Below are 25,253 nucleotides of genomic sequence, written 5' to 3' on the forward strand. Positions count from 1 at the left end.
ATAAAATCTAAACGATGTTTTTCATGGAAATAAGAGAATATAACTTATATTATAAGATTATAATATTGTTGTAAGTTGTTGTCCACTAATGCGGTACTACACTTGATGTTTCATTCAATTCTCCTAGGTAATGTTGTGACATTTAATTTGCAAATGTCTATGGGAACTACAAGTGTATCAAAAGTGGAAGGTCACCTTGAGCGATTGCGTTGAATAGGACAAAGAGAGGCCACATGGGTGAGCCATGGTGCATAGAGAGACCATTAAAGGATATGAGGAGTCACATTGTAATTGCCTTGAAAATTTAAAATCTTCTCTTGCCTTTGAATAAAATGCTTGGGCAATTGCATGTATAATGATTTTGATGACAGAAATATTGTTGAAATCCCTACTAAATTAGGTTGCCATAAGATTTTGGAAAGACATGGCCGAGTGTGGTTATATGATGTTAATAACTAAAAAATTTAATATATTATTATTTTATTCTTTAGATAATATAATATATATATCAAACTAGTGTAATGTTTCACTTCTTTTTCAAAAAAGAATTTTCACGAGGTACGAACTTATTTCAATTTCAATAGCTTTATTTGTTATTTTATTGCCAATGAGATGGTAAATTATATATTTATGATAGTAAAAAGACCAAGATTCAAACCAAGTTAGTTAAGCAAGTTACCAAAACTCAAGACTTTCATTGTACTGGATCAACTTACAATGTAATGTCTTAAAACAAACTCCAACAGAACAAAGGAATATCAAACAGAGTTGCCAAAAACAAGTGAGTTTTCCTAAAGCTTAATCCACAACTCTTTGACAAAATGCTATAAGGTGCGGTTATTTAACTTAACTAAAACCGATATTCAAAAACTGTCGAAAACGTTAAGGCCTATTTTGGATTGGAATCGTCTATGCGAGACATCTAGCACCACAACCTCAAATGATTTTTTCATATCAACTACAGGGTTTGGTCACCTTGGTCCATATAGAAGCTGCTCAAACGGTCATAGCATTACGTGATCATTACTTGGCTGTCATCGACCTGGATAAATGTTATCAGGAAATGGAAAATGTTACAGAAGCCAAGACATTATATTATTAGTATTACCTCTTCATAGTGGCATCAACACCAGTTTGGCCAATATAGATTGAGAACAATCTATTTGTTGCATTAAATATGCTTTTGAGAAATAAAGAGAGATCGATTTTTTTAGGTTGATCATATGAGCAAAAACAATACACACAAGAACAGTTTTCCTACTGTTCAACCCATATCAAAGGCAAGAAAAGCTCCATGAGTCTGCTCTGCAAAATCATTCAACCTCGAGAGTCGCTTCGCTAAAATTGAAATGAAATCCCTTTGCCATTTGAATTGGCACAAATTTTAAGAGAAACCCAACCTCATTGCCAATATGCCTTCAGAAGCCTTTGACATGTTCATAACAGCTCCGACCCCAAAGTCTTTGCCAAATCCCCAAGCTAGATTGACAAGGTTTCTAGGTTAACAAACGTAAAGGTATGCATGCATTGCACCATATACACACAAGAGAAAGAATCACTTTTCTCCCATCATAGCGAGAGGTTGACAATTGCATTTGGGTTGTTAAACCCATCCACTAGAACAACTATTAGAGTCGTAAAGAATAGTTTATTTCTAACATTGTTGCAAGAGAAATTGTGATGCAGATAAACAGCTCTCCCCCCTATAAGTCAACTCTAATAGAGAATTAGAAGAGCTAATTTTATAGAGAGACAAAAAAATGTAAGATAATAGAATGTTTTCTGAAAATATATACAAATTAAACAGAGCTCAAAAAAGATAAATATACAATGATGCTGCTCATTTCCTTTCCACGGCCCCTTCACACCCATACCTGAAAAAAAGCCTATCGCCATTGGGTCACATCCAATGTTTTAAGACATTCTGTGAGGTGAACATTATGATAATGACAGGTGACGACATGTACTGCTTGTAGGAATCCTGTACAGAATAATGAAAAATGTATAACTATAACTAGAGGATTGCTTGAATGAAATGTAAATCTCACGAGGCATCAGCAAGGTGACAATAGGGATTACAATCCAGCCAATGTTTATATAAAATAAGAACACGTTTTGATAGCTCTTTTAATTCTGACTACGTTGTCAATTCATCCTAAATTATGTGTACCAATTATATATGTGAAAATACCAACGAAATAGATCAGCACCTGACCAGGCTAATTGTTGAGGAATGCTCAACCAGGTGGAAATCTTTTGGGAAAGGATTAATAATAAAATCTCAAATAATGATTCCTAATGAGGCTTATCATACTGAATACTTTATTTGGTTTATCTCTTTCTGCACTTAAAAAAAATCAATGTATTATTTTAGCTGTCTCATGATGCTAAATAATTGTTGGTGGTGGAAAAGTTAGCGAGAGAATACATCATATAGAGGAACACCCACGTATAATTTGGAAGGTCAGAATACATTTGCAAAGGAGTCAGTGGCCTAACTTTAATGGCACAACGTGGACGAGGCCGAGCTTCTCCAAGGTGAAGAAACATACTGACATTTGGTAAAGAAGCAATATTTATCGTCCGAAGTCTTTTGGAGATATAAAAATTCAAGGAATTATTATTCTGTAAGGGAATATTTTCCACATATTCGTATGTCCAAGCATCCAAATTCAGATAATTTCTACACTTATCCTCCGCCTTCTCTTTAACATATCTAGCGTGAAAAAGAAAATATAGAAAATTAATTATAAATAATAAATTAATATATTAAAAATTTAATATGATTCAAAGCACACGCAGGGCAGGGGCTTTGAAGGAAGTTGCACACACCAGTACCTTAAAGACATGATTGTTTCTTGAATTTAATATATCAACATACTGGATTTGCTTTTCTTTAATGTTTCTGACAGTCCACATCCAATGAAAAACCTTGAGATTAAGAACAAAAATCTTCATTAACAATATAAATTATAAGAAACTGCAATTACGTTTCACATTGCAGTTTTAGAAAGGGGATAAAAGTGAAGGCATTATGGAGTGGCAGTCAAGTAATTTATAGCCAATGTCCATCTCTTATTACTCGCCCCTTTGGGTAAAATGCTAACAATTAAATACATTGCATTAGGTCAGTGCAAAAGAAGCAAGCTTTGGGGCTAAATAAAATTGCTTGGTATCATATTAACATATGCCATCTTGCACGTCCACCCCTTAAGCAAGCTTCTACAAATCCAATCACAGATTCACAACATACTTCATATACAAGAATGTACTCAAGAAGTGGCATTTCAAGAATCGCGCAGTTTCTCTTTTTCCCCTCTATCAATTCCAAATACAAGTTTAATACCTGCCAGTTAAAACCACATGCTTAAAATTAAAAAACTGCTACTGCAAGTGTCATTTTCAACATAACAGTATTTTACATTAGAAACAAGGATGCAATGACTTTTGCAAGACTTACCTCATCATTTAACCACGTTCTTGGTAAGAGGTATTGAATGTCTTCTTTAGTGAATTTTGTGCATCACCAAGACTTTTTTACTATTTGAAAGGCACGACAGCATTAAAACCCTTCTCCCATCGGTAACCTGCTTTTATATGAAAAATTTATATTAAGTACCACATACTCTATTTGAAACTGACAGTATGATGTAGGTGTTATGTAACCCTAAAAGATTAAACTAAAAACACTCAAAAAGAGTGCAAAACATTTTTTTTTAAAAACATTACTGAACTAAATGATGCATTAAGATAAACATTACATTTAAATTTGCACAAGAAGAAGTCTTAACTTAAACTCCTAAAGGGTTCCCAACGAAGATTACTCAATTAAACTAATAAAGAAAAGATAGCTATACCACCCAACACACGGTGCCTGATGTTCTGCCTGGCAGTTATCAACTGCTGCAAATACTCCGTGAGATCTGCCTGTATCCCCAATAGTGTGCTTTGAAGCTGAAGGTCTCTACCTAGCAATCTAATGTGATCTCTGAGAACAATGCGCAACTATGTGACCATACTGACCACAAGAAAAACATGCTCCTCTGTCAGGTCCTCTACCTCCAGCAAACTAAAATCTCATAATAGATAAGTTCAAAGATACTAATCAGCAGTGTATGTCTTAAAAATGTCTCAAAGATCAATTTAATTTCATTATACAATTATTGATCACACGATCAATCACTTTGGACATCAAGGTCAGGGTCACCTTCTTCTGGTATGTTACAGCTCCCCCTTGATGAAGCTCTTGAGGCCTCCTGCTAAATACAATACAACTAGCACATGCAATACACTTGAGGGTTTCAGGCTAGCCCGGATTTTCAGTTGTTCTACTGAAAGAAATTTAAACTAGCACTTTGCAATGGTTAGCCGATCGTCATATATAGTTTAGAGGATGGCAATAGTCAAATATAATTTGGATAATTTATTTAGAGTGGAAAGATTATTGGGAATAAAAATTTCCTTTGTTAAGACTAATTATGTGCAATATAAATAATTTGAATAATTTAATACATGTTATAATACCTAGTGGAGGCAGTGCAAATGTTATGTTCAGCCCCCTCTTCCATACTAAGCGCAAAAAACTCATTTCCAACCATATCCTACAACATCAAACCAAATAAACATTAAATTATGTGAATCATCTACAATAGTAAAAAAAAGAAAATGGGATGATAAAAACTATGATAATGTCCAAGAATGACCATGGAGAATATTGTAACATGAAATCAGTGTCATCATTGTTGTCTTGGTAAAAAATATCATTACATGTTATCATGTTTGTATGCCTTTTCTAGGAACCAATAGGACTTTAGCAGAAATTTCCTGTGGATTGAAGCATTCGCATGCCAATGTGTTAAATGCAAAATAGCCAACTTTAAAAGTATGTGGATAGCTATCAAGGTATGTGGATGCATGTCAAGATTAACAAGTACTTTTAAACGGTGGGGGGTGCAGGCCTGCATCTAATGACAATGTGAATGTCACATGAATGTCTGCTGACGTATTTAGGATGTCCAAGGCAAGGCAGAACGCATCACTATTTCTAACTGTGGTAATGTCCAGAAGCACCCATCCTCGTAAGGTACTTTTTGATGACCAATTACCACCCACTATATAAGTCAATAATGGTCTTTAGGGTCACAGCACACTCCTCTATTACTGCAATAAATTACATAAAACTGCATATAGTCCCCTTGCACTAAGCATTTTAGATGAATAAGGATTTGAATGCACAGAATTGCTTTCATCATTCATGGGCTCTCATTTTAAAACTCCAAGGAAGCAGTTTCAAATGAATGAGAAATAAGTCATATCTTGGATTGCTGAAAACTGTAGGCATTAAATTCAGGGTCATTGTCACATAGAAAAGAAATCAAAAGAATCTAGTTGTTGCGAGTAAAAATAGTTGTATGAAAAGGATATTGGAGAGTTTCTAAGTTAGTTATTAATGCTCAATCGTGTAATTTATTGTATTTTAGAAACTTTCTTTTTTGTAAATCTTTGTAATCTATTTATTGAGCGTTCTTGTGAGGACATGGTATCTGAAAGATGTAAGATGTCAAAATGATTTATTTTATTTAAATAAGACTACTTTATGTTTAATTCTTTATTAAGAAATTGATGTAGCGATCTAAGTTTAGTCAAAAACTATCTTGTACTCCATATAGTTTCAAGATTTGGGATTTGGTGCAACCCAAGAATTTCAGCCTGCAACAATTCGAGTGGGCATCCTATTCTTCCACTTGAATGCAAAGGTAAAGGGTTGTTTTGAGATAATTCAGAAAAATGTAAAATTAATGGATTTTCATTTTACTAAGGAGAAAATGGCTATGTTCTTTGGGGGTACGTCCCCAAGACATTTTAGGCCTCTTACCTATACTGGGGACGTTCCAAAGATGAAGAGATTCCCCCATTTAAACTAAAAGACTAACTGTTACGTTTATTGTAACTTAGACGACACCTCTTCATCTCTATATATAGTTTATCCTCATAAGGCATGACAGAAAAACACGTAGAAGAAAATCCAGAGTGATAAATCTAATTCAGATTATTTACATAACTTTGCATTGTACGATCTTGCAGTTGCAGTTCTAACACGACATTTTGATGTTCCTTAATTCTATTTGTATCAGATTTGATAAACCTCATGGTGGACCCATAAAGCCACAGAAAGATTGATGAAGAACTCTTGAGAATGTCAATAGCCATACCACTCATAAAACAAGTCAGAATTTCACAAGCTATCGTTCACATAAGGATGTAATAATTTTTCAGCTGTTACAACTGGACATACTCTAAGGACAAAAAAAAATCCTGAAGGAGGACTTGATCATTTTGGTGAGGGCAAAAATGCTATATGAGGTGCTGTTTGTAACAAAATGCTTATGCTTATAATTTACAATGAAAAAAAATGTTTGCATATGCTTAAAAAAAAAATTACTCAATACCTCTTGATTTTCCCGTTCCCCAAGGTTGGGAATTAAATGCAGCAAGATCGTGGCCATTATCAATTATCTCTGATCAATGGGTAAAATTTAATATTAGAAAAAAAACAAAGCTAGGGTTGATGGTTAAAATTTAAAATTAAAAAATAAAAAATTATTATAAAAGAAAAAACTAGGATTACAAATTAAGAAGAGTTAATTTTTACTTACCAAGATTGTCTAGTACAGTTGGTTGGTCATTTCCTTGTTCGACAATCCACTTGAGATGGTGAAATACTGCAAGCAAAACAAACAACCCTAAACAAAAAGTAGGTTTCGTGTAAATATTAAGACAATCTGCAAAAGATTTAAAAATTACCCGTGATTTGATGTGGTGGAAGATTATATATATTCAAGCTGCTTCTACTACATGTTCTTCCTCTCTCGTTGCCCTTCCGTTTTTTTCTCCGTCTTCGTCTAACTGTCGGCCCCATTAAAATTTGTTGTCTATAACCCTAACCCTAAATTTGCAGTCTCAGCCTGCTAAGACTTTTGTGAAAAATAGGAAAGACTTTCGAGACAATATATAACTGTAGGTGGGGTGCCACTTAATATTAATATTATAATATAGTTTTGATTAACACTATAGTCGGAACTAATTAGCACTGATCTATTTGCATATTAAAAGTGGGAGAAACGATATGTTTTTTTTGGAGTTCTATAATATCATACTAAATTGTAAATGTTTGATTAAATGTTGAGTCAATAGTGAGGAGGAATTATTTATCTGGTTAGAAATATCATTATTTTAAAAAGTGGAATACTTTATTGTAATGTTCTATAATTTTTTAAAATGATTTATGAAACTTAGTTTAAATTTAGTGATTCATCAAAATGAGAAAGCTTATAAATGTAGAACATTGTGTGAAACTTTGTCTTTATATAGGATCTTCAAAGAATTTTTTTCAAATTTTGTTTGTTAAAATAAGAGGAAGACTAAAAATAAATTTTATTTAAATGACAAAATGTCAAATAAAAATCCCTTAGCTACGCAAAACTAATTTGCACAAAATATGTAATCATGAAATTAATGAACACAAGTGCTATAATTATTCATTTAAAGAAAAATAATTTCATTTGGAGATAGTTTGAGAGATAATATAAAAGATCCAATTACATAGTTACACAATTGTTATTTACTAGCATAGTGATATAAACTATTTTGTTTTTAAAGAACACAATTCATACTTAGAAAGAGCTTTGCTAGTGAAGATTTATATCTTTTGAATAAAACAATTCCATACATAAAGAATGAGAAGAATAAAAGAAATTTATAGAAGAATAGAAAAATATTAGAAAAAAATCATTTTCTAAATGTAATATTTCATCCATTATTAACTAAACCCTTTTACTTTGATTCTACTTTCATGTATGTTTATTTTATTCTCTTGTAACTTACTTAAATGCATTTTTTATTTTATTCTCTTATAACTTACTTAAATGCATTTTTTATTTTATTCTCTTGTAACTTACTTAAATGCATTTCATGCAATAATGTATAGCTATCACTTTTTGTTTTAATATTAATATGCTCTATATCTTTATTGTCTTTTATGGGCCCAACTTATCACAGAACCTCAATTTCTTCTTGAAATTTATAATAACAACTTTTTGAAATACTTCAAATAAAATCATAATGTAATCTTCACATGAAGAAAAGATTTAGACATGCCTTTAGACCTATATGTGAACTTGGCATATATTGACCAATGGCCTCCATTTAAAGGTAAGTACATCCATTAAGATATATGTGATGCATTACTTGTTGCAACAATTTGATCTATCATTTCTTGGTTCAGGGAAAGTTTAACAACTCTTATCAAAAAAATTTGGTAGTGAAGATATCTTTCATTTGAATAAAACAACTACACATCTAAAGAATGAGAATACGGTTTTTTAGGAATAAGAAAAAAAACTTAGAAAAACAAAATTCATTTTTGCATGCATCTACAATTAAATAAAATCTTATACTTTGATTCCACCTCCATGAGTTTTTCTTTTATTTTCCTATAACTTACTTTGCTGCATTCATGCATGCAATGATGTATAGCTTTTACTTTGGGTTTCATTAGTATATGCTTCATATTTTTATTTACTTTTATAGGCCCATCTGATTTGACACCTTCATTTGTCTCTTAATTTTTTAAATAAAATACTATTTAAATTATATTTAAAAGACTTTAAATGAAATTATGATGTACTATTCACTTGAAGTGAAGAAAAGATTAAGGCATGCTTTTGGACCCATATGTCAACTTGGCATATATTGACCAACAACACTCCATTTACATGTACATCTAACACAATATAGGTGATATTGTAAGAATTTGTCAATAATAACCAACATTTAGAACCCAATGGATAGCACAACACAAGAGAGACAAAGATCAATAAGGACAAACTGTATTCTCATCAGGATGCAAAAATGGATCAACTAGATAAACTATATAATGAAGACGAGCCTCCTTATAAAGGCAAGGTCATATGGATATGTGAGCACATGATCATGACATGTGGCCTAATGAGATATAAGGGTAGGTGAGAGTAAGTAGGAGAATATTTCGCAAGAGGTAAATCACCCACCGAAGGTGGAATGTGACAACAAGATAAGGCCACAAAAGGTGGAATTTCTTCTACAAACAACTTCCTTGGATGTACACTTCCCTAAGTGTCTCATATGCAAACTACTATGAGATGCATTATCCTAAGTCAACTTAAGTAAAAAGTAATTATGAGACATAATTTACACAACACCGACTCCCCTTAAGTGCAACTTAGGGAAATGTAGACTCAAGATAACAATGCAAGATGGGTCCTGACTACTAGGCCATGTTAGGCATGCATGAGAAAATGCAAAAGCAAATAATGCAATGGAATCTCTCACAAATGGAGAAAGGGAGAAAACCCAATGAGAAAAAATCCTCCCCCCCCCACACCCTAAAGAGAGATGAAAATACAAAAGAACTCTCAAAGAAGAAGAACAAAACTTCAGGAGAGGAAAAAGCCCCCCCCCCCCCCCCCTCCCTCCAATAAGAGAGGAAGGAGAAATCAACTAAACCCCCTAATGAAATATCCTGCACCCCCAAGAGAGCTCACAATTGATGAAACTTACTCTTAGTGAAGGTTTTGGTGAAGATATCTGCAGCCTGCTTTGTTGGAGGACAATATTGCAAATCAATGACCTGCTCCTGAATCAGCTCCTTGATATAGTGCATGTGGATCTCTATATGTTTGGTTTGTTGATGGTGAAATAAGTTCTTTAAGATCTGAATGACACTCCAATTATTGCAATAAAGGATTGAAGGTTGTGGAGTGGTGAAGCCAAACTTTGTGAGAATATTTAGAAGCCAAATAGCCTTAGTAGCTGCATTAAAAACCCCTTAATACTCAACCTCAGTTGAAGAAAGAGAAATAGCATGTTGCTTCTTGCTCTGCCAACAAATGGGGATCAAACCAAGATGAAAGTTGTAACCTGAAGTGGAAATATGATCATCAAGTTTGCCAGCCAATCTGAGTCTATGTAACCAACCAAGCGAAGTCATGTGCCTATTGCATAATGAATCTCATAGTGATGTGTACCTTGTATGTGGTGCAAGATGTGTTTGGTAGCTATCAAATGAAACTCATGTGGTTCCTACATAAACCATGAAACCATGCCAAATGCGAAGGAAATATTAGGGTGTGTGTGAGTCAAGTGGATGAGACTCCCAACAAGCTGACGATACAATATGGCATCAACAAGTAGAGTGAAACACTTGGCCTCAAGCTTGACTCTTGAAAGAAAGGGAGTCATTGCAAGCTTACAATCAGCCATGTGGAACCATGCTAGAAGATCAAGAGCATACTTGGGTTATGTAAGAGTAATCACAAAAGATGACTGAGATATCTCTATCCTAAGAAAATAATGTAAATGGCCCAAGTCAGTCATAGCAAATATCCCGTCCAAAGAATATTTGGCACTACCAATGATGGATGAGGTACTCCCTGTAATGATCAAGTCATCAACATAGAGCAGAAGTATCAAGCAAGAGTCATCCTATCACAAAATATAGACATTTAGATTTGAATGACACATGGTGAATATCGTAGAGAGAAGAAAGTGTTGGAATTAGGGATCATTGAGAGGAGGGGGTGAATCAGTGATCTAATGGTTATTAAATTTTATGATTTGACTTTAAACCACCGAAAGCATAAACATGAAACTAAAATGCATGAACATAAAATAATCAACCACAAAATCATAACACCAAGATTTTTACGTGGAAACCCAAATGGGAAAAACCATGGTGGGATTTTAACCCACAATATTATTCCACTATGGCTAGTAGCAAAACAATATTACAATATGGGGAATGCACAGGCATTCAGGCACATTCCCTAGAGCTCACTACTCAAATACAATAAGGGATACAACCTCGGAAGGCTCACTGCCTTACTGATTAATTAAAATGATGAATTACAACTAATTAATTCCAAAATAGCATCTACAATGCCAGGATGAGTTCCGGTTAAGTGCCAAATACACTAACTGTATCACCTCTGTTGTTCTGCCATGTTTTTTGTCTCAGTCATGTTAGTGAACAGATTTGTCCTTCTAAAATAACTATACAAATAAACTCAAAATGCTTAGAATGAAGGACAAAAAGAACTAACAGTTGGATAGATTATCATCGAAGTGATAATCTTCCTCTAAATTGAGAGGTACGACTCCCTCTTAGAAGATTTACAAGGAATTAAATTGTTGATATGATTTTAACCAGAAAGCAATAAAGGAAAATAACATTCATCCATAGCCATGAAAATGAACGACAAAGATTTACAAAACAAATATAAATGAAGACCATTAAATCAAAGTTTAATTGTATGCACTTATGGATAGCATTTGGACTAAAAACTAACAGAGAATGTTGTTGCTCCAATATGGCTTACTTTCAAGCACACAAACTTGTAATAAATCCACATACACAATTGATTATAGCATAAAAGACATTAATAAACAACTGCAAAGGCTCAAAGTCTAGCTACAGTCATGAGAAGAATATCAACAACACAAAGATTGAAGATATCATTTGCATTCTATTTGTAAAGTGGAAAATCGCGATCGAACCCTAAGTGTTCCCCCCACCACTCCAAGGAGAGAGAAAGGAGGTCACTAGGGTTGACGGTTTTCACTTAGGGGAGACTTTACATTCAAAAGAGGGGTTGAAACCCACAAGATCCAATCCCACACAATGCAAGATTGGATTCTAAATGAGTTTCAAGGATTAAGACAACAAGGTTACCCTCTTTTGTAAAGAATGTAGATAGAAGGATTAAGCTAGGAATGCATGAAAAGTGAGAAAGATTCACTTATAAACAGAGATAGGAATATAGGATGAAGCTGCGAACCTGGAATTAGCAGTAAAATGTCGAGACGATGCTGTCCTGCAAATTTGAGCGAAAGTTGACGGGACGATGGCGCCCGGCGTGTACACGGTCCTTCGAAAAATCTACGAAACGAAGGGGGATCTGTTCGTCTCTGCACAAGGATTCCAGATCTTCAATTACAGCCGCGTACCTGCAACCTACACACAGAAAAGAGAGGATGATTGCGGGTTAGGGATTAGGGGTTTGCCCTTAGGTCAAACCCCGGTTTTGGAATTAACCAAGAAATGAGAATGCTGTAAATGTAAATGATTGTAATGTAAACAAGTACTGATACCTTGTTGTAAGAATGTTTGTATTCTTACATGCAAAGGTGTAAATGTTGTTGTATGTTGTATGTTGTATGTGATCTCCTCTTCAATGGTTGAATCCTTGTCTTGAATGCAACACTTAGCCTTGAATGGAGACTTAGAATGCTCAATTGCTTGAAGGAATGCTTGAATGCTTGAATGTTTGAATATCGTTTCCGTGTCTTGTACACATATATCCTTCCTCCTTAAAATGGGAGAGGAAATGTACTTTATATACTTGTCAATTAGGGTTGAAGGACTGACTTTTCCGACCTTGGGCCGACATAGCAACCTTATTTTCCAATTTGCAAACTAAAAGACCCAAAGCCCCATAAGAGACCGGGCCCAAAATAGGGCCAGGGACTAGGGCGCTGGGCGCCATGGTCCTGGGGGACCAGGGCACTGGGTGCCATGGTCCTGAAGGACTAGGGCGCTGGCGCCATGGTCCCACCTCCAGGGACAGCAGGGTGCAAGGAGGATCAGGCCAGGGTGCTGAAAAATGCAGTTTTTGATGTCATGAACAAGTTTCGGGGTCTCCATTCAGGTTCAGTGTTGCATCACCATCGTGAAGACCCAAATGCAGTCGAAATTGCAAGTGTCGCAATTTTAGGACACTACATTTAGCCCCCGCTTTAGCGGGAGTATAAGCGTACGCTCATACTTCCGGTAAAGTACAAGGAAACAACATTGAAAGACTTTCACCACGTCAAGGAGGCAAGATACACCAAGCCCCCAGTGGACTAAGGATCTTACGACTTCAATTGACAAAGTAAAAGGGAAGATCACAAGGGAGAACTATGACTGTCAGTAGTAAGGTTCCCTCACTATGAGTCATGCAAGAAAAATACCAAAAATTTTCAAGGCAAAGCTAAGTTCGCCAAGAAATTTTCAAGTATCTTGAAGAGATAGACGGGGTGTATGCCCCCCTACGTTAAAGCGATCGCACACGCCTCAACGGGGGTGATTGCTTTAAGGTAGTGATACACATAAGAAATGAGAAGGGAAAGGAGCACGTTATCACAAAGATTTAGCCCCCAAGTGTGAGATAAACCAAAGGATAATAGACACAAAACATGAATCACGAGGTGACTTCGCTTTCCTCGGGGTTAGTATGCTGTATGATAATTCATGTATATCATATGTATGTATGCATAATTGTTCTTCATTCCCCAATCAAGGAAGGTCGCCTAGAAGAAGGGAACACATGTGTCTTTTGAGTCAACATGAGAGAGACCAAAAGAGATCTCAATGCTTTGCATCGTCCTCAAGTAGACAACACTAAGGACAACAAATAGAAGAATGAGAATAACACATAGAAGAAGTAACAAAAGAGAGAAGGAGAGAATCTACTATGCTAATGAAACTAGTCTAGCACGTCATCTACCCCCCGATCTTGCTGATCAATGTTTCGGGAAGGTAGGGAACACGCTAGAGGAGGAACATTCAACACAGCAGATGGAGCTATCACAAGATCCAAACAAGGGCTATGTTCATGTTCCAAGCCACATTGTTCTTGTCTAGGAGCTAGGATAAGTGCTTTAGAAAATTCGTTAGATAAATGGTTATCAACATCAACATATTCATATTCACTATCAGAAGCAAGAGAAGTAACATTTTCATCATGAATAACATTTTCATCCATATCATCATCAAGATTTATAAAAATAGGATCTTTAACTCGCACAGGATCAAGACCATCATGCATCTTATGTTTAGGAGATTTTGGAGAAAATGGAATAATGCTAGTTGAAGGTGTTTTTGGGGATTGCAAAGTTTGAGAAGCGGCTACCTGAGCTCTAAGACGACGCTTTCGTCGGCGTTCATGCACAGAATGATTTCGTCTAGTCTTAGTAGGAAGTGGAGAAGATTGAGGAGGAGGAATGTTCTCATCCTTATCACTTGGGTGTTTAGGTTGTGGTCTCTTAGGCTGAATAATAGGAGAAGAGGAAGGTCTCTTCTCTCCATAAGAGGAAGGAGGAGGAACTGCTCCATATAAAGGAGGAATATTTGGTTTAGGAAGGAGACCAGGTCCATCATGACGAGGAGGTATAGGTCTACTTTTAGAAAGTTTATTAGACATAGACATAGTCACATCCATAGGAATGGGTTGGGAATCTTCTTGAGGAAAGACATTAGTTTTATCTTTCAAAGGAAGAACTTCCTTCTCAAGAACGATAGGAATATCAAGTTTGGGTGTTCTAGGTTCACTTAGAGATAGGATCATATCTGTTTTCCACTTTTGATAAGATTTGAAAAGATGATCACTTCGCGGTGGAAGAGATTGGAATTGTTTAGGCCAAAAATAATCAATAGGAACGCTAGAAGTTCTTTCAGCTGGTTTAAAGAGACTATGATTGACAGTAACAACTTCACCATTATGGGGAAATTTCAAACATTTATGAATAGGAGAAGCAATAGCTTTCATGGAAGATAGCCAAGGATAGCCTAGCTTCACACGAAATTGTTCGGATGAAGGAATAATAGCAAAGTTCACATCAAGGGATTTGTTATGGACCTCAATAGGTAATGTAATAGAACCAATTGCAGGAGAAGAAAATGCATCAAATAATTTCACAATCACATCTATTTTGTCATAGATCACTTGATTCAATTGCAAAGTAAAAAGAAATTCTTCAGTAATAACATTAACCATGCAAGAAGGATCAATAATCACTCCACGACAAGGTGTATTCTTGACTTTTGCAACTATATATAAAGGACCATCAGGTGCCCTGATAGTTTCACTAGAATCAAATGTGATGGAAGGTTCTTTAGGGTTTTCTTGCTGCTCTACAAAGTTAATCACATTCGGAGTCATAGACACAAGACCATCAGATGAGAAAGAGGAATCATTAGTCTCAATCACATTAGAGATATGAGAAGGTAATGGATCAGTAAAAATCTTAAGATTTTGGTTAGGAGGAGCTACAGATGTGTTGCCTTTATCATTCATACCACAAATAGAGATAGTATTATTATCAATCAAATCTTGAATTTTACCCTTTAAAGCAAAACATTTTTCAGTATCATGCCCAGGTTGACGATGAAATTGACAAAAAGATTTGTTATCAAAATAGGGTGAATTAATCTTTGCAGGATCTATTTGCTTTATATGAGGGAGAGTAAGCACATTTTGTTCCAATAACTTATTCATAATACTATGCAATGATTCATTCAAAGGAGTAAACTTTCTTTCTTTCTTGAAAAACTTAGAAATAGGAGGCACACCTGATGTTGCATTCACATTGTTGTTGATGATGTTTTCATTGATTTTAACGGACTCTCTGTTTGGTTTAAACTTTCCAAATGGTTGTTGACTACTATCACCCTTATCACTCGGAGCCATAGGATTTGCTTGTTCCATTTGACTCACAGTCAGTTGATAATTGTGAAGAGTTGCACACAACTGTTGGAAAGAAGTAAACTCAGAAAACAAAAGTTTTTCTAGAATATCTTTTTGTAAATTAGAAATAAAGATTCTTTGAATATCATTGTCAGGCACTGGAAAAGAAATTTGAGCATACAAATGCTTATATCTACCAATGAAATCAATCACTTTTTCTTTAACACCTTGTTTACAATGCATTAAATCAATCAAAGTAACTTTAGGACTTATATTGTTTTGAAATTGTTGAATAAAAGCATTTGCAAGTTGTTCGAAAGAAGTAATAGAATAAGAAGGCAATGAGCAATACCATTGTAGGGCTTTATCTCTTAATGTCCTAGTAAACAGTTTTGCAAGCAACCTTTGGTCATAAGCAAAATCGGTACATATTGTTTGAAAAGTCTTAACATGTGTTAGAGGATCACCTTTACCATTATAAAGCTCCAAATGCGGGATTTCAACATGCTTAGGAGGGATAGCTCAAACAATGTCAAGAGAAAGTGGGCTCGCAACATCAAATGTGGGCACACTAAACTTAGATTGATTCATAGAGGCAATTTGTTGCTGTAAAGAAGATACAGTTTGTGCAAGATTGTTAATGGTCGCTTCAGTTGAAGAATTCATATTAGATGTGTTAGATTGTGATGGAGGTATTATGTTATTGAAAGAAGGTATTGATTGAGAGTAAGGTGGCGGGACACTATGATAGTTAGTCATAGGAGATGATTGGAAAAGAGGAGCACTACAAGGAGGAATGGAATGGTTGAATGAATTGCCCCCTTGCGTCATGTTCATTTGTGGAGATGTAATAGGGACACTCATTGAAGGAATGAATGAAGAAGTCGGATTGAATGAAGGAAGAGGGTTAATTGAAGAGGAAGGATTGCCCCCATGACTGGTGATCATAGGCGGAATGTCTTGTATAGAAGTAGTCATTATGTTTGATGTAAAGGTAGGTATGCTAGCAATAGAAGTTGTCAACGAAATAGAATGATTGACTTGAGTGGGAGGTTGTGTATAACCTAAAGTTTCAGCACAACTCTTCATAGGCATCACATTCGAATCCACGATGTGTGCAATACCACGCAAGATATCAATTCCATTCTTATCACTTTGAACCATACGTTTTAGACCCTCAATTAATGAAAGAGCTTGACTATCGGGATACTCTTGAGACAGCCATTGCTGAAAATCATCAAATTGGTTATCCAATTTCGAAAGTTGTTCTATATAAACCTCATGGAGAGCTTCTTCATCATTAAGAGGATTAGGGGAATTACCCGTGTCCTCATTAAAAAGGCCATTCAAATTAGGTTCCATCTCCTCGGTAATTAAACCTCAGAAAGACTTAATTCTAAGGCTTCGTCTAACGGGAATAGTGTAAGTAGGGCTTATTGTTGTAAAACTCATGCACTAGAGAGGGAGAAGATTTTGAATTTAGAGGTAGCAAATTTCAATAAAATCAGCCAATCTCCTAGATTTAAGCTATTAAATGCAATCACGACAATCTCCCAAAATTTCGAAAAAAATGTTAGGGACCGTGGCGAACGGAGTGCACACGGTCCTCGCAACTTTTTTTGAAATTTTCAGAGATGAAAGTTATGATGATTTTAAAGCTAATCTGAAAAAATTGAGTGATTTTACAATCTGTAGATAGGCCAAATTAAAGTTGCAATCTCAAAATTGAACCCTACCAAGATTGTCGAAAAATGCAAAATTTGAATTTTGAAAAAGAGATGGAAACTGAAACTTTGAATTTTATGATTTTAGAGGGAATACTAAGAGCAATGCAAGCTTTGAAAATTAAAAGTTGACTCAATTTCACGCAAAATTCAATTTTGAAAGCGGAAATCAAAGTTGTTGCAATTAAACACTTAATTTCAAAAGTCACAAATTGCAAGAATTTGAATAAAGCACTGAAATTTCGAATGAATGCCAACACACTTTTCAGATTTAGGACAGTAAGAAAACAATTTTGACACAAAATTTCAATTTCAACAATTTTTGAATGATTAGAAGCCTTAATCCAAGCAATCACTAGACCAACTTTGACTTTAATTTTGAAAGTGTTAGAATTGATAAAATCAACCAAAATTTTGGATTTTAGCAGAAAAATACAGTAAGATCTAGCTCCTGAAATTTCGGAAAAAATGTCGGGGACGATGGCGCTCGGGGTGCACACGGTCCTCGCAACTTTTTTCCAAATTTTCAGGGATGAAAGATATTATGATTTTATTGCGGAATCCAAAGTTACAGCTGATTTGGAGATGTTTTGATCAGTGAAATTATCAGTCAAAGGTTGAATCAAGAGGGTTTTAAAAATTAGGGTTTTGTCACTTAACCACTTAATTTTCAGAATTAAAGCACAAATATGAATTGATAATTTGCAATAGAAGGGTAGATCTGGAATTAACATTAACAATTAAACATTTCACAAGCACGATTACTAAAAAGAAAATTTAGGGTTTTTATGCAATTAACCTCTAAAATTTTGCAAAAGAACAAACATGGAAATGTAATCAAGGCATCCAATTTTCAGATCTAACCATGAATAATCAGAAAGGATGTTCACGTCAGGTTCACCAAAATGTAAAGCGGAAAATCACGATCGAACCCTAAGTGTTCCCCCCACCACTCCAAGGAGAGAGAAAGGAGGTCACTAGGGTTGACGGTTTTCACTTAGGGGAGACTTTACATTCAAAAAAGGGGTTGAAACCCACAAGATCCAATCCCACACAATGCAAGATTGGATTCTAAATGAGTTTCAAGGATTAAGACAGCAAGGTTACCCTCTTTTGTAAAGAATATAGATAGAAGGATTAAGCTAGGAATGCATGAAAACTGAGAAAGATTCACTTATAAACAGAGATAGGAATATAGGATGAAGCTACGGACCTGAAATTAGCAATAAAATGTCGAGACGATGCTGTCCTGCAAATTTGAGCGAAAGTTGACGGGACGATGGCGCCCGGCGTGCACACGGTCCTCCAAAAAATCCGCAAAATGAAGGGGGATCTGTTCGTCTCTACACAAGGATTCTAGATCTTCAATTACAGCCGCATACCTGCAACCTACACACAGAAAAGAGAGGACGATTGGGGGGTTAGGGATTAGGGGTTTGCCCTTAGGTCAAACCCCGGTTTTGGAATTAACCAAGAAATGAGAATGCTGTAAATGTAAATGATTGTAATGTAAACAAGTACTGATACCTTGTTGCAAGAATGTTTGTATTCTTACATGCGAAGGTGTAAATGTTGTTGTATGTTGTATGTTGTATGTGATCTCCTCTTCCATGGTTGAATCCTTGTCTTGAATGCAACACTTAGCCTTGAATGGAGACTTAGAATGCTCAATTGCTTGAAGGAATGCTTGAATGCTTGAATGCTTGAATGTTTGAATATCGTTTCCGCGTCTTGTACACATATATCCTTCTTCCTTAAAATGGGAGAGGAAATGTAGTTTATATACTTGTCAATTAGGGTTGAAGGACTGATTTTTCCGACCTTGGGCCGACATAGCAACCTTATTTTCCAATTTGCAAACTAAAAGACCTGAAGCCCCATAAGAGACCGGGCCCAAAATAGGGCCAGGGACCAGGGCGCTAGGCGCCATGGTCCTGGGGGACCAGGGCACTGGGCGCCATGGTCCCACCTCCAGGGACAGCAGGGTGCAAGGAGGATCAGGCCAGGGTGCTGAAAAATGCAGTTTTTGATATCATGAACAAGTTTCGGGGTCTCCATTCAAGTTCAGTGTTGCATCACCATCGTGAAGACCCAAATGCAGTCGAAATTGCAAGTGTCACAATTTTAGGATGCTACACTATTCATGTCTGAAAATCAACTGAAAGATTGATATTTTCTGTACAAAACATTGTTTAGAAAAGATTCAACTCCTCCCTTACAAATGAGAATCTACCCCCTCTCACACACAGACTGCTGGAAGAAAAGAAAAGAAGAAGAACCCCGCCTCCTTCAATTATTTCATAATAAATAGCTACATGAGATCTTTATTTAGTTTTATAATTGGATCTTGAAAAACCTTTTAACTTATACTTTTTACTTTCCCCATTACTCTTATTTATAGCATCAAATATTTATAAACATTATAAATATAATTCTCTAAAGTTTATAAGAATATTTGGACATGTGGCACTTGAATATTTTATCCCAAAATGAAAATATTATTTATGCTGGGCGGACTGAAAATATTTGTGACAGTCAAAATCTATCTCGGTGCGGGGGCCGTAACTTTCATTTTCACCGTTGGATCTTTCTCAATTTTGGATATGTTTGTCTTAACCTAGTTTTTTGCATTTTGACTGGAGCGATTTCAAATATAATGTCTCAGTCAAAAGATATGTGCTGATGTGTGCTGGTCTATATGACTGTTATAAAATCAGACCCGCAAAGCTTGAACCTTGAACTTCGTCAAACATTTTGAACATCACTGAACTATTTGAACTAGGTTCAAATGGTTCATAGTCTGGAGAAAGAGTATATGAAACATCATCCGTGACCATGAGAAAGAGCTGCTGCAAAACACTTGATATGAATGTTAGCTTGAAAATGTCTTAGACACAACTTAGAACCTGTGGTACTTAAATGAACACTATGAACTCTTTTCAGGATGGTTTGAGGGGTTCATGAGGTTCAAACCAACCATTTAAATGTAATTCTAAGTATTTAGAAATGATTTACAAGAGGATTAGGGATTGAACCTGTTGGTTGAAAATTTTGTACACTTGGGGAAATATACAAAATTGTGGTTTCAACCACAACACACGAGTAAAAAATCTCCTAATTAAGGGAAGGCTCCCCCTATCTAACTACAAATTTGGAAATAAAATAGGATGGGACAACGATCTTTCTTCTTTTTAAAAAAAATACAATACCCTTTTCTCTTCACAGAAAAGGATAGCGATTGAATATTAACAACAATAACCACTTTCAAGTGAAATGAGAGAAAGGAAATGAAGTTTCCTGAAAGTGCAAAGACTTTTGTCACTTCCTTCAGGACAGGACAACAATATCAAGTTCAAAGACTTGATTATGTGAAGTCCTATCTACCCTTTGCTATACTAAATTTTACAACGAATAAAAGATAACAGCTCAAAGACTGGAATATTCTATTCTTTCAACACAAAGACAAGAACTAATGCAAGCTCAAAGACTTGCTGCTATTTCTTATCAAACAATAATTTTTCCTCAAGAATAGACGCAAGCTCAAAGACTTGCTGCTCCTTCTAGAGATTTTCCTATTTTAATTAATTTTCTCTACTTGCAGCTCAAAGACTTCAAATCAGATTGGACTAAGCTCCTTTAGAAACACTTTGCATAGAAGAAATAAAAAGATTCAAACTCAAACATGTAGCTCAAAGAATCGAAACTTGAGTGATCCTTCTTTATTATTCTTCAAAACCTTCAATTCACATACATAAGCTCAAAGACTTCTTGCTATAAATTCAGCAGAGTTTTTGCTTGCTTTCCCAAAAGATGATAATTACAATAGACCCCTTAAGTATTTGTAGAAGAGGAGCCTTGAGAAAAAGGTGGGAAGATCCCAACTAACTTGAGAGATTATCTCAACCACCGAGACTTATTCAATAACTAACTAAGACTTTATTAACTAACTAAGAGTTATTCCAACTAACTAAGACTTATTCCAACTACAGTCCTAATCGGACACAACTTTTAGTTGCCTTACATGTAATTACGAAAGTGCAAGTAATGTGTAACTTGCTTTTTACAAAAAAAAATACTTTTACATGTAACTTGTCAAAACAAAATTACAACAAAAGATTACAAAAGAGGGAAAATTCAACCAAGTGTTGAAAAACACTTAAGTTGAATTTTGTTAAGACACAAATCCTTGAAATTTCTAGATGCTCGTTTGTAGTTCCTCGGGATTCGGTTCATGGGTGTTATTGGCAACAACCATGATCTTCACAATAGTGTCGTGATAGCGGAGGAGCGCAGAATTGTTTTTATCCAGGATAGACTGGATTTCATGCAGAAAGGCTTGGTGTTTCATCAATGTCTGAATTGAAGCAGCCGTGAATTGTTCGCTCCTCCATTCATTATGAATCCTCATTTGTAAATCAACAAGAACTTCTTCTTCTGGAATCAACTCTCCATCCTGACTTACTGTGTTGCAAGAGGCCCTTTCACAATGCGAGACAATATCTCAGAAAACTTCACCCCAAAATCTCTTTGCATCACCGATCTCCTCAATGAAGGATTTAAGAACAAGGGTCTTGTTTTCCAGGAGTTCTTCAAATTCCAAGTACATGACCCTGGAAGAGATGATGGCATGCTCCTATAGAACACTCAGCTGTTGTTGGGCCATGGTACACCAGATTGTCAAACTTTCTTCAACACTTTCTAGATTCTTTTTGAAAGTATTAGAAGTTTGATCCAGTTTCTCCTCAATAGTCTCCAACTTAGACATCATCTAAAAAATGTCTTTCATTACCTATGCACATAGATCATGAAGTTGATCAACCCAAGAATCCAATGCTTGTACCTTCTGAACAACCCTTTCCACTCCACGAATTGATTCTTGGGAACCAGAAGAACCTATGGAGTTACTCCCTTTAGCAGTAGGTTTTTTAATTTTATGAATGGCTGCCATAAGTTGTCAGTTTTCCTCTTTTATCTTGTCTTTCTTTGCTAGAAGATCATCACACCTTTGCACCAATGAAGCAGTAGAAAACTGAGCATCATGTTTAATGACCTCATGCGTCTGTTTTCCCAACTCTATCCTTGTAACCTTATAATCGACAGCTGACATTTCTTCAAGTGGCTTATCTGCAATAGGTTCCACAACTTCAGCTACCTTCATCTTGTTGTTGTCAACAGTTACTCTGGAGATAGTCTTGGCCATCTTAGCAACTTTGGATCTGGACTATTTCAGTTGCTGGTAATCAAAGGCATTAGGTGAGATTTCTTGCTTCTTCCTTTTCAGAGTAAAAGAACTAAGCCATGGAGGCAAAGTCATCAACTCCCCTCCAGTAGCAGCTGTAGGCAAATGAGAAGTAGTTTCTGTTTGAATCACCGTGGTCATCCTGGGAGGAATATTTGTTTGGACAACGACCATGGTTTGCTCAGTTACCAATGGACATGAAGATTGCCTCATGAATTCTTCAAAACCAGAAGTGGAAGTATCAATTTCTGATAACTGGATGCAAGTAGGAATATTCTCAGGAACTTTCAACACACTCTTTGGTTGATGATCAGGAGATGGCTTGTATGTTGAAATGGGAATTGCATTATGAGGAGACTCGTCCACAATCAAATCAGGAGGAGAAAGAGGCGTTTCAATGGAAACTAGTGGAATGATCTCATGAGACAAGTCTGAAACTAGAGACTTAGGAGCATCATCAGATTGCTACCCCTCTTCTGGATTATCCATATCGATCACCTAAACTTGGAATCATGATTTTTCCTTCCCACAAACTGTCGTCTCCTTAGGAGGAAGCACTACTGCACGACTGACTCACAACTTGATCCTTGTGCCCGAAGATGATGCACCCTCCTTGTTGTCAACCTGAATTTCAGACTTACATCCAAGAGGCCCCGTAGAATCATCTTCTTTACCAACCTTGATTTTTATAAGTCTAACAACATCACTTTTTAGCCATGCGTTGGTGTTGGCCAAGATAGGCTGAAATCTGTCAAGGATGGATATGCACTCTTTGTGCGACCATTGGATCAAAGGAAGTGGAGCTTCCTCAACCCTCCATGAAATATATTCAGGATCAAGTATATGCCCATCATCAATCATCCCTTGTGGGATATTTGCCAAGTTCAAAATTACAATTTGCTCAACAGTGAGCCTACAGTAATCCATCTTTAGAACTTCAGCTTCCGTGCGGAGATCTACCCAGATGTCTTCAATGCGATGTACATGCACAAAGGATTTCTTGATCTTCTCCTTCATACCCCTATAATCAAAATCGGCTCTAGGTTTAAACCTTTTGAGCTTGATTTCCTAAAATTTAGTCTCCATGGCCTTAGCCTTCACAAATGTGACAAGGGAATACCGACCAAATTTCAGTGGGTTTGTGGTAGAGATCCCCATTCCAACCGTGTGCTTAGCAGATTGAAAAGTGTGGACAACCATGATCTGTCTTCCCAACTCCATAAGAATGATCTTATTAGTTGGGTATCTAGGAAGCATGTATGGCTGACCATCATAGCATCCGATCCTCATATAGGTGAAGGTGGGAAACTGTAGAAACAAACATCCATACTCGCACACCTTATCCCATGCCTTATCTGATACTCTCTTGTTCTTGAGATTTCTATCAAACTGACACATGAAATATCTGAAGAATGCATCTTGGACTCTTCTAAAATGCAGTCTGCTTGGTCTCAATGGCAACTGGTCATAATACTCCCAAACTGATATAAGTGAGCGATCACCCTTGGTAGAAAGACTTGGAAAGTGTCTAAGTGATGCTGCCAAGTATACCAAATATGAATTCATGAAGAAGGTCATGGTGGTAGGAACTGCTGCAAGTTGTTTGCACAAGGCATCACTGATGACTTCTCCCCATGAAATGTGATGAGACTGTCGTATGAACATGATGAACTGGTACATCTATGGCTCAAAGACATTAGAATGCTCAAGGCCCATCATCCTGCTAAGAAGAGTGATGGTGTCTCCTATCTCCCATTTGAAATTGCAGCGGTACAACTTCGCCCACCTTGAGAAGGAGGCTCGTGGCTCTTGGATCCACCTATTGATGTGTCACTTGCAATCTTTTTCCCTCTTCACATAATACTCTGCTGCACTTTCTTTGGAGATTTCCATATAAACAGGTGCAGGAGGTATTTTGAAAACCTTCTCGATCATATCTGCATCAAGATGGATTATAGCTTCACCATCATCATTTTTGATGACTCTTGACTCTTTGTCAAAATGATGGGCGCAGGCAAGAACGAACTCAGGTTCTAGGGCAGCCACTGGGAAAGAAGATGCATGATGGATATGGCTCTCCAATAGCTGCTGCAAGTTATTATCCTGTGGATCTTCTACCCTCTTGACTAATTCTGACATATCAACGTGCCCTATCTCCGTGTCTTTGATGTGATCCAAAGGAGAAGAAACCTGGGAAGGTGCTACCTCATTTTGATATTTATCATATCTATATTTCATCTTCTTCGGAGCTGGAGATGCCGACAAATTTGACATTGATTGTGAACCTGGAATGTTGTGATGAAGACTTAAAAGAGTTAAGGCAACATCATAGTCAGCTGCAAATATCATTCTTCCTTCTCCAAATGGGTAAAACTTCGATTCTAGAACTTCACAATTTTGTGAGAGGAAGAGGGGAAATATATGGAAATGGGAAAATCTTGACTTTGACCAATTTTGGATCTTGGGGAAATTTTCGCAAGTATACAAGTTGGAATGAACACACATGCAATCAGGGTTTTAAAACCCGAATGCAAGTACACTTGTAAAATTGTAAATGGAGAAATGGATGGAAAATGAGATTTTGACTTGCGGAAAATGACGGAGATGGAAAGTACGGATATGGGGAACATGAATGGATAGAAATGGGAAAATCCGGGAAAGTCATTTTCATGAAAATGGGAAGAACTCTTCAACATGTAATCCAGTTTTTAAAACACGAATTTGAAAGAGAGGGGTATTTCACACTTT

The 25,253-nt window shown here is 36.1% G+C and overlaps 1 long non-coding RNA gene across 9 annotated transcripts; it reads right to left on the minus strand.

Moving 5' to 3' along the window:
• Positions 1-2,854: 2,854 nt before the first annotated feature.
• On the minus strand, positions 2,855-6,982 carry LOC131857958 (uncharacterized). 9 transcript variants are annotated; one of them, XR_009358785.1, is made up of 8 exons: positions 6,805-6,982; positions 6,657-6,722; positions 6,450-6,518; positions 4,525-4,601; positions 4,208-4,274; positions 3,858-4,018; positions 3,461-3,587; positions 2,855-3,346 (listed from the first exon to the last, which is right to left on the minus strand). It is a non-coding gene; the product is annotated as an uncharacterized LOC131857958 (long non-coding RNA). The 9 variants fall into 9 exon arrangements; XR_009358784.1 differs by lacking the exon at positions 4,208-4,274; XR_009358780.1 differs by having other exon boundaries at positions 3,858-4,274.
• Positions 6,983-25,253: the final 18,271 nt, after the last annotated feature.

Source organism: Cryptomeria japonica, chromosome 8, assembly GCF_030272615.1.
Source record: "Cryptomeria japonica chromosome 8, Sugi_1.0, whole genome shotgun sequence".
In the NCBI taxonomy this organism is placed as follows: domain Eukaryota; kingdom Viridiplantae; phylum Streptophyta; class Pinopsida; order Cupressales; family Cupressaceae; genus Cryptomeria; species Cryptomeria japonica.